The 13,011-nt window shown below is 60.1% G+C and overlaps 1 pseudogene; it reads right to left on the reverse strand.

Annotated features, from left to right (window-relative positions):
- Positions 1 to 5,081: 5,081 nt before the first annotated feature.
- On the reverse strand, positions 5,082 to 12,514 carry LOC129530228 (hepatocyte growth factor activator-like; annotated as a pseudogene).
- Positions 12,515 to 13,011: the final 497 nt, after the last annotated feature.

Genomic DNA, 13,011 nt, shown 5'->3' on the forward strand with positions numbered 1-13,011 from the left:
CATTTTTGGGTCCAGTCATATTAAGCAGGCAACTCCAGAAATCCCAAAACCAACAAAAGAACTCCATCCTTAATATTCTGTTCTTCTAGAACCACTCCTGGTACCAGGGCTCTCTAGAGGGACAGAACTAATAAGATAGATAGACACATATAAAGGGGAGTTTATGAAGTATTAACTCACATGATTGCAAGGTCCCGCAATAGGCTATCTGCAAGCTAAGGAGCAAAGAAAGCCAGTCTGAGTCCAAAAACTGAAGAACTTGAAGTCCAATGTACAAGGGCAGGAAGCAGCCAGCACAGGAGAAAGATGTAGGCTGGGAGGCTAGGCCAGTCTAGTCTTTTCGTTTTTGTGCCTGCTTATATTCTAGGCACACTGGCAGCTGATTAGATGGTACCCACCCGGATAAAGGGTGGATATGCCTTCCCCAGCCAAATGACTCAAATGTTAATCTCTTTTGGCCACACTCTAACAGACATACCAAGGATCAATACTTTGTATGCTTCAATCCAATCAAGTTGACACTCAGTATTAAACATCACAGTGGAACTTCCTGAGAGTGGGTCTTCCTCTCCCAGTCCACTGACTCAATTGTTAATCTCTTCTGGCAACACCCAGAAACACCCAGATACACTCAGAAACAATAATTTATATCCTTCGACCCAGTCAAGTTGACACTTCATATTAACCATCACAACCAGGAACAACTTTGTGTCAATGAATATAAAAAATTAGACAGATGATTTTTTTTTTTTTTTCTGTGAGACAGAGTCTTGCTTTGTCACCCAGGCTGGAATGCAGTGGCAGGATCTCAGCCCACTGCAATCTCCGCCTCCCAGGTTCAAGCAATTCTCTTGCCTCAGCCTCCTGAGTAGCCGGGATTACAGACACCTGCCACCACACCCAGCTAATTTTTGTATTTTTAGTAGAGATGGGGTTTCACCATGTTGGCCAGGCTGGTCTCAAACTCCTAACCTTGTGATCCACCCGCCTCGGCCTCCCAAAGTGCTGACATTACAGGCATAAGCCACCACACCTAGCTGACAGATAAATTTATAAAAGCATAACTTCCTGTAACTGACTCAAGAAGAAATAAAACTAGTCCCATAACTATTAAAGACATTGAATCAGTAGTTAAATACAATCCTGTAAAGAAAACACCAAGACAGGTAATTTTATGGGTGAATTCCATTTAACTTTCAAAGGATAGATCCTTCCAACTATATACAGAATTTTCCAGTGAATTTTGCTAAAAGAAGAACTTATTTTATGAGGCTGGGATAGCCTTGATAACAGTCATTCAGAGAATATAGGAAAGGAAAATTATAGGCCAATCTCATAAACATACATGCAAAACTCTAAATAAAATATAAATTTTAAAAAGTTTTTAAAAACCAATACAGCAGGTATCAGTCAGGGTCCCAATAGGCGGGCACACACAGTGGAACAGTTCAAGGAGGGTTTTTATATACAAAGCTGTGGTCAAAATGTGGACAATCACAGTCAGAAACTCCGGAGCCCAGGGCTGGTTAAGGTGGAGGGGCCACACCAGTTCTAGAATGCTGGCAATGGCAGGAGTGGACCCCGGAGCCTCAGAAGGAGAAAGTCATTTACATCTTGAGAGCAGCGCTGACCTTCAGTCCCAGGATGCAGCCAACCTGAGGGTATTTGTTTGCTACGGGGACCATAATAAACTGCCACAGATTGGGTGCCTTCGACAAGAGAAGCTTATCACCTTGCAGTTCTGGAAGCCAGAAGTCCAAAACCCAGGGGGCAGCAGGCTTGGCTCCCTTGGAGTCCAGCAGGGGGCACCTGCTCTAGGCCTCTGGCCCTGGTTTGTGGACGGCCATCTTCTCTCCAGGTGTCTCCCGTCGCTTTCCCACTGTACATGTCTGCGTCCTGTAAAAAGAAGCCATTCAAAACCAAAGCTGTTGGAACTTTAAATTATTTTGCATCTTCAAGGAACATGATTATAGGACCTGAGTTGCGTATGACAGGCAGCTGTAGCTTAGGCAGCTGTAACCTTTGTTGCTCTGATTATAGATTAGCTTTTTCTTTACCTACATTGTTCTGTAAAATGTTATAAAAGACTACAGGACACCAGGGAAGACCCCTTCCCTCTTCATGTTGATCTTCACTGTAGATTTGCTCCCCTCTGACTTCTCTTACACAGAGACCTCACTGGCCACCACGTTGTCTAAGACAGAACGTTCAATAGACTCTTTCAAATTGGAAAAGGAAAAGAAAACAAGCTGTGATTAATCAAATTGCTGTGACTCATAAACCAGCCTTGCATGGGAAGCACTGTAACTCTGTTCAATTTGTTTATTTTCTGCCTGTATAAGCAAGACCTTCACTTTTTGGCTTTGGGGTACTGGCTCTAATCCTCTGGAGTCTGTGTGTCCCGAGTGGCTATTTTCAGTTTCATGCCTGCATATGCTCTTTTAAGCTGGATTCTGATCCTTTTGATTATTTCAGGTGGATAGTCCAAATTTTCTCTTCTCATTAGGACACCAGTCATATTGAGTTAGTGCCCATCCTAATAACCTAATTTGAACTTGATTGCCTTTTTAAACATTCTATCTCCAAATACAGTCACATGCTGGGCTATTAGGGGTTAGGACTTCAACATATGAATTAATTAATTTATTAAAACAGGATCCTGCTCTGTACCCAGGCTGGAGTGCAGTGGCATGATCATGGCTCACTGCAACCTCCACGTCCTGTGCTCAGGTGATCCTTCCCCTTCAGCCTCCTGAGTAGCTGAGACTACAGGTTCATGCCACCATGCCCGGCTAATTTTTTTGTAGAGACTGGGTTTCGTCCTGTTGCCCAGGCTGGTCTTGAATTCCCACCTGGGCCTCCCAAAGTGCTGGGATGACAGGTGTGAGCCACTGCTCCCAGCCATCATATGAATTCTAGAAGGACATAATTCCACCTGAAACACTGAGGTGACTGACCCCAAAGAAAGGGAGCCAGGAAAATACATGCCCAGTCTCTCTCCCCAGCCTCTGATCTCCCAATAGCCCAACAAGAAACAAGAGAGTGCACAGCCCATTGCAGACCAGAGAGGCCAGCCTCCCGTGGCAGAGCACGATGGGAACAAGCAGGGCACAAGTGGGAGGGGCAAAGGGAAGACCCCAGCTCGCACTTCAGCTCAATACCGTCCACTCCAGGAATACAAGGCCAACCTGAGTTAGAAAACCTATCATGTGCTGGGCGCAGTGACTCACGCCTATAATCCCAGCACTTTGGGTGGCCGAGTTGGGCGGATCATTTGAAGTCAGGAGTTCAAGACCAGCCTGGGCAATGTGGTGAAACCCCATCTCTACTAAAAATACAAAAATTAGCCGGGCGTGGTGTCAGGCACCTGTAATCCCAGCTACTCAGGAGGATGAGGCAGAAGAATCACTTGAGCCTGGGAGGCAGAGGTTGTGGTAAGCCAAGATCGTGCCACTGCACTCCAGGCTGGGTGGCACAGCGAGACCCTGTCTCAGAAAGAAAGAAAAAAAATGAAGAAAAGAAAGAAAGAAAGAGAGAAAGAGAGAGAGAGAGAAAGAAAGAAGAAAGAAAGAAGAAAAAAGAAGAAAGAGAAAGAGAGAGAGAGAAAGAAGAAAGAAAGGAAGAAAAGGAAGGAAAGAAGGAAGAAGGGAGGGAGGGAGGGAGGAAGGAAGGAAGAAGGGAGGGAGGGAGGAAGGGAGGAAGGAAGAAGGGAGGGAGGGAGGGAGGAAGGAAGGGAGGGAGGGAGGGAGGAAGGAAACCTATCATGGAAGTCATCATGTTAGTGAAGCCAAAGGGAAAATGTGTACATTGATCTCAACGGAGGCCAAGGAAGCATGTGAAAATGCTCACTGCTCATGGGGGAAGGGTCAGGGATGGCTGACATCGGATGTGGGTGAAGTGGGGCTGAAGCCATGCGGTTCAGAGCCCCAGAACCAGCTGCTGGAGGCCCCCACACTCAGGAGGAAGAGCGGCTCCACTCTCAGGATCCTGGGGCACAGGTGCCGGCCTCAGTCCCCCAGCCACTGCCCAGGCTGCACCAACACTGTGGCGGGGACAGGGGTCTTCAGTGGCAAGTTGGTTCTGTGAGCTCGAAGGCTCTGAGGCCCATGCACGGCAGCAGGGGCCGTGGGGAGAAGGGCCTGGCCATGTCTCTCTTCCCTCTTTGCTCAGAACCAGGCTTTGCTTGGGGCGGTAACTGTGTGGCCCCAATGCCCCCGTTTCCTGCCCTCCCAGCCTCCTGTGCAGCCTGGGGTGGCGCCAATCTGCTGGAGAAGGGGCTCCTGACAAAAGGGAACAGCTGTAACTGCAAACCACCGCCTCCCCGAGACCAGGACGCCAGGAAGGAGGTGGGGCGCAGGAGAGAAGGTCCTGCGTGCCCCGAAGCAGGGAGGAGGCCTGCCCCACACCAGCCACACTCCCGCCCTCTCCGCCCTCTGGCCCCACCTCCCCCTGTCACCTGTCCTCCCTGGCTGGAGAGAGGGTACGGCCTCTGCCAGCCCAGCAGTGACCCTCTAACTGGGCCCCATCTAGCACGTGGGCCCCTCCCTCCCTCAGCCCCCACAGAGGTAGCCGGTGGCCTCCTCCCTCCGGGGAAGTGCAGCCCAGGCTCAGGCAGGCGGGCTGCCATCTGGAAGGCCAATGACGGCCTACGGGTGTTCCCGTGGGGCCACTCTTTCTTCTTCGGGTTCAATACTCCGTGCACCACGCGGATCGGACCCCTCCACGCCTGGGGGCCTGGACTTGGTTTCCACTTCCTGCCCTGGGACAACCCAGGTGCTGAGCCCCGGCCTGGGGCTGGCCTGGGAGGGGGCTGGACTCTGCTGGGGCCTGGAGAGGCCCAGACCTCATCCCCTGACAACTCTCTGGGCCGTGGGGCCACAGGCTCCGTCTCCACTGAGGACTGTGTGGGCTCCAGAACGGCAGCCTGAGGCCTGCTGCGCATAGACCTGGGCCCCAGTCATGGCCTGGAGGGGAAGGCGGGGCCGCAAGCAGGGGCCAGGCAGCGTGGGCCGGGTTCTTGGAAATATCTTTATTGTCAGCAAGGCAGGGAATGGTGGGAACCAGGGTGTCCCGCTGGAGAGTCAGGAGGGAGCCACAAGCCGCTTGGGAGGCCGTATCCGGTCGTTGATCCAGTCCACATAGTTGGCCACGCGGGTGTAGACCCCCGGCTTGTGGAGCCGCCCGCAGCCGTCACCCCAGCTGATGATGCCGTAGAGGTAAGCCACGCCATTCTTCTCGCAGGCCAGGGGCCCCCCTGAGTCCCCCTGGGCAGAGACACCAGTCAGAGCCACCCTCCCAGGGGCCTGGTTCAGGGACCCTCCTCTCCCCCAAGTGGCAGCTTGGGGACAGAGGACAAAGGCATTTCTGAGCAAGGGAGCTGATCCACTCTCCTGAACCTCATGAAAAGATGTCTCATTCCCTGGGGGCAGCACTGGCTGGGCCAGGGCATCCAACCACGTTATTCCCCTTCCTGAAGCCACGGTCCCCCACTCCCCACCAGCATGAACCCTGTGTGGACCACACAGCCACCCTGTGTCCCAGCATCTCCTGAAATGACTTCTTCACTCCCTGGAAAACTCCTACGCATCACTCAGGACCAGTGCAAACACTCCCTCCTCCAGGAAACCATCCTGACTTCTCCTATCGAGGTCCAGTGACAAGCCCTACCCACTCTACCACTCCTGGGCTTTGTGGCCTTGGAAGAGTGAATTGACGGCCTGGGGCTCAGTCTCCCCAGCTATAAAATGGGGCATAAAAGAGCTGTCGCATGCCAGGGTTGCCGTGCCGCCTGAGCACACAGGCCTGCAGAGCCCAGGACGTGGTTGGGCTGTTGGGCTTATTGAAGGTTGAAGAACTTACTGAAGGTTGAAGAGCTGGCTTGAGAGAACTCGGGGCAAAGGGGCCTTTGGTGCCTAGTGTCACACGGAAAGCACTGCCTTGGGCTGGACAGCCAGGAACTGTCCGGGCTCTGTGGGAACCCAGGCCCCTCTCAGAGCCTGGGTCTCCCCTTCTGTGTGAGGAGGATGCCCTTCCGGCAGGGCTCTGGGTGGCCCTGGGGTGCTGGCCACTGACAGTAAGTGTGCTCCCTGCCCAGGGGTCCCTGGCTGGCCCTGCCAGGTTGGGGTGCCGCCAGGCTCTGGGCTCCCCAGGGGCAAGCATCTCAGAGACTCAGGACCAGCTGAGCCCCCACCAGTCGGGTCCTGGTGGGGCGGGCACCAGCTCACCTGGCAGGCGTCGGACTTGCAGTCGAAGTAGGCGGCACAGAGCATGTTGGGGCTGATGTCAGCGCCGTAGACCTCAGGGCTGCTGCACTTGTGGTCAGCGACCAGGGGGACCAGGGCCTCCCGCAGGGAGCTGGAGTAGCCGCTCACGTCTGTGGGACATGATGCCCTCAGCATGACACGCACACCGTGGCTGGCCACTGTCCACCCTGGCGGGGCGCTGGGCGCCCCTCTCCCAACTCACTCTCATCCAAGTGGCCCCAGCCCGCAATCTGGCACTTGTGTCCTGCAGGGAAGGTGCTGCCGGGCTCGGGCAGGCAGATGGGCTGCACGAACTGCGAGCGTGTGGCACAGCGGTCCCCTTTCTTCTTCAGCCGGATCAGGACTGATCAGAAGAGCGGCCAGGGTCAGCCTGTGGTGTGCGGGCTGAACGGGAGGCTGTCGGGGCCCGTGATGGAGGGAGGGTAGCCAGTGGGTTCCACGGGGCAGCCTGGGAGATCCAGAAGGGAGCGGTGCCCTGTCCTCCCTGCCCTGCCCCCAGCTTCCCCCGCACCACATGTCTGCCCAGCTCCTGCCCCTGTCTGGGCCTGGCCTGGGGAGCACAGGGCCCACCTGCCCAGAGTGCGGCCACGACATGCCGGAGCTCACCAAGGTCGTGGTCGCTGGGGTTGAACACCGAGTACAGGGTGTACGGGATGTACTTCTCGATGCCGAAGGTCTGTGTCACGTCCGTCGTGCGGTTGAAGAAGTGCTGGCCCAGCACCACGGAGACGCTGTCCCTGGGGGGGCTGTGCAAAGGGGGCTGGAGGCTGCATGGACCAGCCCTCCCCCGGCCACCGGGCTCACCTCTCCCCACCCCCTGTCAGGCCCACGGAGGCCAACGGTGTGGGACCCTGGTCCCGGGGAGGGGTCTGAGCAGGTGCCCGGGTGTGGGCTGTTGATACTGGGGAGACAGGGACCACCAAGCAGGGGCTATTGTCAGTCACCCCCAGATCCAGGCATGGGAGCTGAAGTGCGGTGCCATCCCTCCTGACAACACTGGTCACAAGCCCTGGGGGGAGTCTCAGTCCAAGCCCAGGCAGGATCGGCTGCAAGGCCGACCCGAGTGGGTGGAGACCTGGCCTGCTCAGGCCCTGCCCCAGCTTCCATCCACATTGTGGGGTCCCCATATGCAGCCCTCACTCCTGCTGGGCACAGAGCCCGGGCCCCTGAGCCTGGCTCCCATCTGCTGTGTGGAGGTCGCTCCACCCTGCCTCGGCCTCCTGCCCCGGGCTCCATGTGAGGAACCCCATTTCTCCACATTTGCAGGCCCAGGAGCTGCCGGCTGCAGGTTCTGCAGGGCCACGCAAGACCCCACCCTGGGAGCTGTGGTCCTCGAAAGGCCGCCAGACCCTCGGCTGGCCGGACCCCTGCCTCTAATTACTGGGGTGCCCATCGAAGGTGGAAGGGCGTCTGGCCCAGGCTGCTCCATCTCAGGGTCTTCCCACTCGAGGCCCGCCTCCCAGAGTGTGGGCCTGGGTGGCTGTGCACCCCCACTGAGGGGAGCCAGCTGAGTGGGCTGGGCCTCAGTTTTCCTGGCTGTGCTTGGGCTCCTAGGGCTCTGACGCATTGTCACTGCGCTCCCTGGCTCCCTACTGAGAGCCAGGACTCTGGGAGGGGCGGGGCCTGCGGGGAGGACAGGACCTGGCCCACTGCACCCTCCGCAGGCGCTGGGTCCTCTGTGGAAACGCCACTGACCCCTGGCCTCCCTCAATAGGGACAAGGTTTCTGGAGTGTCCATGCATGCCCAGCTCAGGACTGAGCCCCAAGACCCAGAGGGGTCAGAGAGGGTTACCGGGGACCCCAGGAAGGGGTCAGCAGAGGCACCGGGATGGGGTCCGCAAGCGGGTGGGGACAGGTGCATAGTGACGCTGGATGGTGTGTGGGGCCTCAGGGCAGGTGACTGGGGCCCAGAGGAGGTGCACCTGTGGGAGAAGCAGTCGGCGGCCGACACCACCCAGCAGGTGTGGACCAGGCTCCCGGCGCAGAAGCTGTCCCCGATGTAGATGGCGGCCAGCCAGGGGTGCGAGCCGGGCAGCGAGGAGGAGCCGCCGATGATACGTGGCCGCAGGAACGTCCTCTTCTTGTGCCTCCTGCCACAGGCCTGGCGCCCCAGGGAGGCTGGCTCAGGCAGGGTCGCCAGGAGATCCGGTGACAGTTGGACTCTGGTGAGGGATTCTGGGAGCAAAGGTCACTGGGTCACACCCCTGGGGTTCACAGGGCCAGCCCCCTTCCACACACAGGCCCTACCCGGCAGGAGGCGCTGCAGAGGGCCATGGCCGGACCCCCTGTCCATGCTGCTCAGGCTCTGGCGCCCGCCCATCTCTGCCCTCAGTTTCCAAATCTGTAGAATGGGGTTTGATGCCCAATCCCGAGGCTCTGTGAGGGCCAGAGGGGCAGGACACATGGAGGCCTTTGTGGCCCCCTCAGCAGCCCGGAACCCCACAGCCAGCCCCAGCATAGTCAGAGACCCCCACATGAGAGCCCCGGGCTGGCCCCGCTGGGGTCCTAGGGAGCCGGGGGGCCTCTCCCCAGGGCAGGAAGCAGGTGGCCTCTGGGGGGCCTGCCCGCCCAGGGTCTGATGCCAGGGGTGCCTGTGGGGAGCCTGCACGCTGTCCTCCCTGCACCTCCCTGAAAGCCTTCTGGGGCCATCCTGGGCATGGTCCAGGCTGGGCAGGTGCCACCCCAAGGCCGTCGCCTGGTGACCAGCCCCCCGCAGCGGGCTGCTTCCCCACTGTGACCCCAGTACCGACCCACTGCGTGACCTTGGACCAGCCTGATCCCGTGAGCTCCAGTTTCCCCATTTGTCAGAGATGCAGTAGCCAGGTGTGGGGAGGGGCTAGGAGGATCACAGGGAAAACTGCTGTGACCTCGGTGGGGCCCAAGGCAGCACCCCCTGCCAGCCACGCACCGCAGGCCTCCAGGCGGCAGTACTCCCAGGAGAGCGCGCTGTCCTTCACCATGTAGCACCAGGACCTCTCGTCATTGTCCAGATTCCTGCGGTGCATAAGCGCGGGCTGGCAGGGAGTCACACTGCCCCTCAAAGAGGGCATGGGGAGGGGGCATCGGAACCCCCAGCAGGGCGGCTCCCCACACCTGGAGCAGTGGGAAGAGAGTGGCCCTCCCTCGGGCAGCCTCCCAGGCAGAGGTTCCGGGGCCTGTCTGGACGGAGCTGGCCCTGCCTGGGTCCTAGGGAGCCGGGGGGCCTCTCCCCAGGACAAATCCTGCCTGTCCCGCGTGCGGCGGCCTGGAGTGGCGTGGTGCTGACCGGCAGTAGGCATGGGGGCCCAGGCCCAGCAGGGCCGCGGTGCCCACTGAGTCCACGTGCAGCTCCTGGTAGAGCAGATCGGAGTTCCAGGCCAGGCAGCTGAGGCCCGAGGCTGAGGTGCTGGCCACGCCATGGTACCCAGTGCCGTTCCCCAAGAAGCAGCGCTCATCAGGCTCTGCAGGCAGAGGGGCAGTGAAGGCGGCCCACGGTGGGTCCACCCGGCACTGCCCCAGGGCACCCCGGGGAGCTGACCCACTCACCGATGTTGCAGAGCCGTCCAGCGAAGCCTGGTGGGCAGGCACACACGGTGGTCCCGGTGGCCACGATCAGGTGGCAGGTGCCCCCGTTCAGGCAAGGGCTGCTCAGACAAGCTGGGGGCAGGGCCGAGGAGCTGGGCCAGGGGCCGTGCAGTGCCCCATGACAGCGGAGTCGGGGTCCACCCCTTGTCCCTTGTTTCTGGGTGACCTCAGGCCATTCCTCCCACTCGGGTGGGGACAGAGACACCCGTCCGGGGTCAGCGGCACGGCTCACACCCCATGGCACACCTGTACGTCGGGTGCCTCCGCACCAGGCCCGGCCCCCCAAGCACTGGCACTGTTCCACGTGGCCCTGGCGCACGCGGGCCCAGCGGTCGCCCGCCTCCAGGTACTCGTAGCGGGTCTCATCAAAGCATTTCTCTGAGGAGTGCACGGTAAGCCCTCACACCCTGCCACCTGCTGTCCCCATGCAGGGCCCCTGCCCTGCGCTCGGGAGCCACCTGTTCTCCCATCCTCTGGGGACTTGCTCCGGCTCCTGGAGCCCCGCGGACCTCCGAGGCCCAGCTCACCTGTGCCACAGTCCTTGCCGGTGAAGGCCCGGGGGCAGCTGCAGTGATAGGACTGGGGGTCCTGGGTATTGGAGCAGGAGCCTCCATTGAGGCAGGGGCCGGAGGCACAGGGATCCAGGGCAGCTGGGGACATGTGGGAGGGGACGTGAGGGGTGGAATGGGAGGCTCAGGGTCCCTCTGTGACATCCTCTGCTTGCTAAGGCCTCCATCAGGCCCCAGTGAGGGGCTCTGAAAGCAAAAGGGCCCTCTCTACGCCCCTCGGGGTGCAAGGTCCCTGGGAGGGGCACAGACCTCCCCTTCCTCCCAGCATCCCCCACTCAACACCTGGGCCACTGGCCCAGCTGTGCACGTGGCTTCCTGGAAGCCTGACACCCACACTGTCAGGCAGCAGCCCCCTCCCATGTGTCCCAGGACCTGTGTGAGCAGGGCGGCTGGCACCGCACCCCACAGACCCTGCCCACCTGTCCCCTGCCTGGGGCACGCCTGTGTGGCTGCAGGGCCCGGCCTCACCACCAGGCGGCGCCTTGGCCCCAGCGATGGCCGCGCAGCCACCAGGAGACGCAGGTCCCGCCTGGGAGAGGCTCTGGCCCTAAGTGGCACCCACCGGGGTTAATCCCAGAGCCCCTCTTCTGCTCCCCTCCAGCCAGGACCCCTGCCTGGGTCCGCCCCATCCTTCTCTTGGCACTTCTGGCCTGGCCCAGTGCCCCCTGCCCGCCCCAGGCTACCCAACCCAGCACCCACCTGGGCCCCCTGGAGGCGGGGTGGCCTCCACACAGTAGCCCCAGGCCCTGTCCCGGTCCTAGTTGTGAGTTGTGGCACACCTGGGGGGCGACACCTGCGTGCGTGGGGGTCCCAGGCAGAGGCCCCCCACCCCACCCCACCACCCTGGAGGGTCTCTGGGTTCACTGGGTCTGCCTGCTGCGTGGTGAGCACCTACTGTGTGCCCGGCTCCCAGAAAAGCAGGCAGCGTGGGGCAGGTGACCCCAGCTTGGGTGCCCCGGCTGCCCGGACCCACCACTTCCTGTGTGCACTGCCCTCCGAAGTGCAGGTGTGCAGCATGCGGCCCCCGTAGCGGAAGGGGAACCTGCAGGGCCTCCCGTCCTCAGTGAGTGCTGTGGGGAGGGGGTGGCAGGGTCAGGGCTCCCTCGAGGGGCACCCGAGCCCCTCAGGACCTCCAGCCGCAGCCATGCTCCTCCCACCCAGCCCTAAGGTGAAGCATGACACCTCCTCCCAGGTCCACCTGACCCACCTTGGGCCTGGGGGCTACTGCTTGAAGGAACTGCCCTGGGCCGGGGCGGGAGCCCCCCACTTTGGGATCCCTCTTCCTCTGGAGCACTTGTTGCTGGGGTCTCAGAGGTCACAGAGGTCACCAGGATAGTGGGGATTGCAGGGGTTGCTGTGGCATTAGGTTCTGGGGACTCCGTACGGTTCTAGGAGGAGCAGAAAGGGTGTCAGTGTGGGACAGACCCTCACACTCAGGTCCTGCCAGGCAGGAGGTCATAGCTCTGAGCCTGTTTCCATACTGGGGCCCCCAGATCTCGGAGCAGGTTCCAGGAGGACACACGACATTCCTGAGGCCTCAGCCAGGCTCTGACACCTTCCCCGCCCTCGGCCCCTAGTTAACACCTGCTCAGGGTCACTGCCCAGGCCCAGGCACTGCTACCCACCAGGCTTAAACCCTGACGTCAGTTTTTGGTGATGGGAGCAGCTAGGAGGCCCTGGGAGGTTCCCCCAACCTCACGCATCCAGACCCAAAAGAGGTCCAGAGAGAGGGGGCAGCCCCCAGACCCACAGGGGCCCAGGCCAGGCCGCACAGGGATGACAGCCCCCAGGTGGGGCTCCGTGAGCCCAGGCCCCAGCCTCCAAGGCCAGTCCAGCACCCACCTGCCCTGTGAGGGCCAGCTTTCAACGTGAGCCCCCTGCTCGGACCCCCGCCCCCTCAAATCCCCACGCTCTGCAGCGACCCTCCCTCTGGCATCCTCCCAAGGACCCCAAATAGCCACTGGGAACCTCTGGTCGCACTGCGACAAGGTCAGTGCTCACCCCGCCAGGCTGGGGCTGGAACCCCCGTGGCAGCAGCAGCAGCAGCAGGAGGAGGAGGAGGAAGGGGCCCAGCCCCAGTGGGGAGCAGGGGCTGGGGACCCAGGCCCAGCTCCCCATGGCTCCTGAGCTGGCCTGAGGTGCAGTGGGAGGCGGGAGCAGAGCAGCCAAGGCAGGTGGGGTCAAGGCTTCGTGGAAATGATTAACCCTGGCTGCCTCCCACGTCAGGCGGGCCCAGCTGGAGAGGAAGTCCCCGAGTCCCCTGGCCCCCACACCTGCTGCCCACCTCACTTTGACCCTACCTGGAAGCCCAGCTATCTCTCTGGCCTCAACCTGCACTGGTCCTAGTCCTAGACCTGACATGGTCCTTGGGCCTCTGCTTAGAAGCCTCCTCCAGGAAGTCTTCCAGGATAATGCAGATAGGTTGGGGCCTAGATGGTCTGGCGCTGCTCCCAGTCCCTGCAGGCCACAGAGCTGGCCACCATCTGCCTGTGAATTGTCCATGATGAGAGCCGCTATGGGTGCTGAGCCTTGGATGTGTCCAGCTCTGTGCCCAGCACAGCACAGACAGTAGCAGTGGGGATGGGATTGTCCCTGTCCCACAGACGGCAGCACTG

This window comes from Gorilla gorilla, chromosome Y (genome assembly GCF_029281585.2).
Source record: "Gorilla gorilla gorilla isolate KB3781 chromosome Y, NHGRI_mGorGor1-v2.1_pri, whole genome shotgun sequence".
Taxonomy (NCBI): Eukaryota; Metazoa; Chordata; class Mammalia; order Primates; family Hominidae; genus Gorilla; species Gorilla gorilla.